Source organism: Schistocerca gregaria, chromosome 2 (genome assembly GCF_023897955.1).
Source record: "Schistocerca gregaria isolate iqSchGreg1 chromosome 2, iqSchGreg1.2, whole genome shotgun sequence".
Taxonomy (NCBI): Eukaryota; Metazoa; Arthropoda; class Insecta; order Orthoptera; family Acrididae; genus Schistocerca; species Schistocerca gregaria.
This window is the reverse complement of record NC_064921.1, coordinates 1032647520-1032653201: the sequence shown is the minus strand read 5'-3', so window position 1 is coordinate 1032653201 and position 5682 is coordinate 1032647520. Positions and strand designations below refer to the sequence as shown.

General features: G+C 40.2%; 1 non-coding gene across 1 annotated transcript; it reads left to right on the top strand.

Annotated features, from left to right (window-relative positions):
- The first annotated feature begins 2572 nt into the window (after positions 1 to 2572).
- On the top strand, positions 2573 to 2646 carry Trnar-gcg (transfer RNA arginine (anticodon GCG)). Its single transcript has one exon. It is a non-coding gene; the product is annotated as a tRNA-Arg (tRNA).
- The last annotated feature ends 3036 nt before the right edge of the window (positions 2647 to 5682 follow it).

The window sequence follows — 5682 nt, the reverse complement described above, 5'->3', positions numbered from 1 at the left end:
TCCTCACTGACATTTTAGTGAGAGGGTACTAGGTCTAAAATGACTTTGAATAGCTATAATAGAGGTTTCTCGAGCTGGATGTCTCTAATAGGCTTTATTTTCAACGTCAGCTGACCAACCAGGATCCAAGGGGTATCATCAGCTATGCCAGAATACAGGGTATCCTTCTTTTTTGAACACATTTTGTATATTTTCGTCAATTCTGAGTGTCATACATGAAATAAAAACACACTATTATCACATTACGTCATTGCGCCAATGCGAGAGTAAAGCTATGATTTGATTTACCGTCTTCAAAGGGATCGCTGTGTTTTTGAACTCCACGTCACAGTGGTATAGAACTGCTGCGTTCGAGTGGTGGGAAATGTCAGGGAAAGACTGGTGAACACTGCTTTGATGATAATGAAACTATGCGAAATGTGAAGTAAGTAAGTGCATAATTCGAATCACTTTTTGATCCTACGTCCTCCATATACCATCTCCTTCGAAACTCTACGTGCTGCACTACAGTTGAAGCCAGTCTATTTGTCACTGACCTTCATCTCATTAGTGAGCTGCTCAAGGTCAGCTGATCTTCACTCACCTCCACAGGTGACGTTCGCCTTACAAATGAATGTCCACACGTTTACGCATGGTAGTTCACGTTCATGTAATATCAAAAATACAAACAGAACAAATTAGCAATAAATTTATAGCATCAGTGCACAAACTTTCTTATTTAGAGCAGGCGCGAACAGTTACTTAATGTAGAGGAAAAGAAATAAATATAAGAGTAAAAATTTACTTCATTTTTTTTTTAGTGAAACATAGTTTTCAAATAAAGGATACAATGTGAAATAATAGTTTACAATCGGTGTGTGCTATTAGTTTGACTTACAACAGTGTTAATGGGCTGTTAAATCAGAAACCTTTCAAAAAGAGCAACAAATTGTGAGATTCATGTTGGGAATTGCTATAAGTGACAGGAAAACAAACAGATTGATCAGAGAAGAGACTGACATTGAAACTCACAAATACATAATGGTGATACGTAGGTAGAGAAGTTCTTGTATGTTCCTGATTTTTGAAGGTCGATACCTATTAGTTTACAAAGTTCCACAATAATTTTCGATCAGCATTGAAATGTGCGCTGATTTGAACCTTACTGGCAGATTAAAACGGCGTGCCAGACCGCGACTCGAACCTGGGACCTTTGCTTTTCGTGGGCAAGTATTCTGCCGACTATGATATCCTAATATCCAATCACGACTCATTACCCACCTGCCACCCAAAATCACCTCCCTTCACGGGTTTACTTTCACCAGTTGAAGTTATTAATTGCCGCCAAGATGTCGATTTACTGTATATGAAGTTTTTATAGGAACGTGCAGGCTTTCACAAACAGAAATATACTAGAAGGCGAGACTAGCCATTAAAAAACGCTAGTGGTTGTCAACGTAAGGTCCCGAAGTGGACTACCGCGAAAGACAACGGCTTATGATAAAAATTACTGTCGCTCTGTTCTATCGACTGTTGATCTGTGGGAGCCAACGTTTTAAATAGTAGCCGAAGCAAGCAGGGGTCTCACTTTTTTGGATCGCCGTTAAGATGTCTATAAGTGTTTCTTCTGCCGGTACAGTCAGTCTCTGAAACACAGGGACCAAGAGTCTAGCCGCCATATGCTGAAGCTTCAGATGTTTAGCGAAGGCTGCAGGTTTTGAAAGAGCGAACGGCATAATCAATTTGATTTATAAATTTACGACGCTAGTTCAAAAATTCGATCAAACCGTACCTTGGCGTGATTCATGCTTTGCTCAAGTAATACCAACAGCTCTACTCTCACCATTGCATCATTTCACGTACTGTTTCTCTCACTTGCCTTCATTTTCTTTAGTAGTTCAGCATGTATTATATTTGACTAGCTCCTAGTTGTTGATTGATTTGGGGGTAAACAGCATGGTCATCGGTCCCATCGGATTAGGGAAGAATCGGGAAAGAAGACGTCTGTGCCATTTCAAAGGAACCATCCCTGCGCTTGCATCAAGAGATTTCGTCTAAACACGGAAAACCTAAACAGCGTGTCCGGATGCAGGTTTGTACGTTTGAACCGTCGTCCTGCAGAATGCGATTCCAGTGTGCTAACCACTGCGTCACCTCGTTCGGTGATTATCTCCTGTTGGTCTCTGCCATTCCAATGACCCGTATCGGTACAGCACTTTAACAATGCTTTGTAACTGTTTCCTGGGCTGTCCATTAATTAGTTAAGCAACTTCCTTATAAGAATGAGATTTTCACTGTGCAGCAGAGTGTGCGCTGATATGAAACTTCCTGGCAGATTAAAACTGTGGCTGAGCCGATTCTCGAACTCGGGACCTTTGGCATTCGCGGGGAAGTGCTCTACCAACTGAGCTACCCAAGCAGACTCCGCTGCAGAGTGAAAATCTCATTCTGGAAACATCCCCCAGGCTGTGACTAAGCCACGTCTCCGCAGTATCCTTTCATTCAGGTTTCGCAGGAGAGCTTCAGTAAAGTTTGGAAGGTAGGAGACGAGGTACTTGCAGAAGTAAAGCTGTGAGGACGGGGCGTGAGTCGTGCTTGGGTAGCTCAGTCGGTAGAGCACTTGCTCGCGAAAGCCAAAGGTCCCGAGTTCGAGTCTCGGTTTAAGCTGCCAGGAAGTTTCAACTTCCTTATACTGTATTTGGAAGATTTATTAAACGCGTGTTTCCTGTAATGACTCTACGTCTCATACTTACGTAGCTTTGTTATCTCCCCAACTGCCATTGGCTTTCGTGGCTTGATCGTGACCATGCTCGTTAATTAGGTCAGCAAGTACGAGAGGAAGGTGATTACAGGAAACTGTAACGCATGTGCCAATTTCAGAAAGAGCAGGCACGGTTATACTTACTGTTCAGATTCACGCCAATCTAAAAATTATACACAATAATCGTTTGTATCTACACGGAGTGAACTTGCGACCGTTTCTTTCCATCTTCTTTCTTCCATCACATCAGGTTTTTGGTGAAAACTTCGCACGGAATACGTGACGAGCAGGTGTCGTGTAGGAGAACAGGTGGAGATGGAGCACATCCTGATGGACAAAGCACCCTTGTAGAGGCACGGCTGATGTAGAGGACGTCCTGTCGGCCACACCACCACACGAGTTGCCCCGCCCACAGACAATACGCCGCCGTCCATTTTCCCCTTCACTATGTGTGTGTGTGTGTGTTTTCGAATGGCAGATTACGACAGCGCGCATCTGTCAACCCTCTGAGTATATGTTTGCGCAGGGACACAAACCAAATATCAATTTATATCCCTGCATTTTGGCTGAAATGTTATTGTAGCATCTGTCGAACGTAGTACCCTATATGGTCGGGCTTCATCTTGTTTGTATGTCAGCGGCCACAATGATCCACTGACAAGTGTGACGATGGTCCGCTTTATTGCTGTGATGGGTAAATACGGGCGCTTCGTCCGTAATTTGCTGTGACCTAACAGAGATATACTTGCATGAATTCGAAATAACGTTAGCAACGAAAGAGCTTTAAATTTCTTTGCAATGTACAACTGTTGTGGTTTTTCACAAATAACTTCCTCATTGATTACAATTTTTCTGTCATTCATATTTATCAAAATCACTTCTGTCCTTATTTACTGATCCATTCGACAACCGCTTTATCGTAATATGCAGACGGTATCACGCGAGCTCTTCATCTAAAAAAGTGTTTTCGTTTATCTAATACACTATCATCTGTGGTTGCGCCAAGTCTTGGGATTCTTTGTATGATTTGATAGTCCTTTCTATTGTTCCATGATTTAAACGAATCCTTATGTTTATCAAATCCCTTTAGGCTGTGGATCAAGTTATGCGTAAAAGTTTTCGAGGATTTTCCTGTAACACTGATTGGACTTTGCTCATATCTTCCAGTGTCGATTTTACAAGAACATTAAAAAGTCTTGTATACTGGGCTCTGTGGTTGCGACTGTATGGTATACGAAATGATTCGCTATCCACGCATAGCTAAATTAATATTTTAATAACTGATTCTTCCTCCACTTTCTGGTAGAATAACATAGTAACAAATGAAAAACACACTGTACTGTATGTCACACAGGATTCAATTATGGGTTTACCCTTTTTAGGATTTCAATGCCGCCATCAAACTAAGCGACTATCGTCGTCAAGGATGCTCCAATAACTATAAACATCACTGGAAAAGATGTTACTATCTAGAGTGAGGCATGATTATATGTCATCTTCGACAGTGGAGTGGTGATTCAATTAAAAAATTAAAAGTTAAATGGTAAATAAATAATTATAAAGAGTACAGCTCAGGAAAAAACATGAACACTCAAGTCGCAAAATAGGCCTATGTAATAATTTAAATTAAAGAAACAGCCACAACAAAATAACATTAGTAGTCCACAGGCATACTTGAAGAGGTATTACATATAGAGGATGACACGGAAATTGAGAGAAAGATAGACAACTGGAAAAACATATTACATTGAGGACATAGACAATGACAGGAAAATAAATAGGTACAGGAAATAGGTAAATAGAGAAGAACATAATATATGATCAACATTGAAAAACTGTTAGCCTTAAATGAAACCTTTGAAATCAACACACATCTGGTCCGTATTCTTAACATATTAAATGTCCAATCACAGCTCAATATTTCCCCTATTCTGAACTTCTTTTAATCCTCACTGTTTACCAGTGCTTTCAACACTGTAAGTTTCTTAGTATTTCTCTATGTACTGGTGTTATTTCTTACATTATGATCGCCTATGTACTCGATACATTCTGTTGTTACAACTGTCTGTTCGTTCTTTTATCATGTTTCTGTACCGCGTCCAATATGCAACACTTCTTCAAGCGACTCATTAGTACTCGTGTCAGGAACCAATATTATTTCATTGGGATTGTTAATTTAATTTAAATTGTTATATAGCCACTGTTTTTCGAGTTTGGTGTTGACGTTTCACCTGGATTGCTCCATTTACATTTATTTACTGTTCAACTTCTAACTTTTTAATGGTATTAACAGTCCACTATCAAAGATGATATTTACTCTGTGTTCGTGCCTCACTCTGGATGAGGAACATTAGTAGCGATACTGTCCATTAGAATTAAAAGATGGGATCGACTGACTGATGTAACGTATCCTACAAAATATAGAATGGATGGATAAAATAAAGTTTTGAACATTAATTCTTCGGGAGATGCGACACATGACATTGTCGACGCCAGAAATATATTAACAACATGGGCATGTAGAAGTTTTGTCACGGAACGAAATTAAAAACTCCTACTGTCTACGAAAACCCTGTTACCTGGATGCTAACGTTCTTGCAATTTTAGGCACAGAAGTCATCCTTGAAGAACGGAGTAACTTGGTGATGCCACACCATGATAATACGAAATTCAGTGTAATAACTACTTTTCACTACAACAGATATAGTACTCGGACTTCGAAAAAGGAATTTAGACTGCAAATTCCAGTTGCGAGACTGTAAATTACGTATAGTACGCTGAGAGCCCACGATCGTCATGTCACTAAGCCAACTGCTTCCAGCGTATTTAGATGGCTGAAACATAAACTAGTCTTGCCTAATCTTTACTACTGTGATGTAGTTCAACACGGCACAAACAGTGAAAATTCTAGATGCCTCGAGCTAGTGATGAATGCTTGCGTT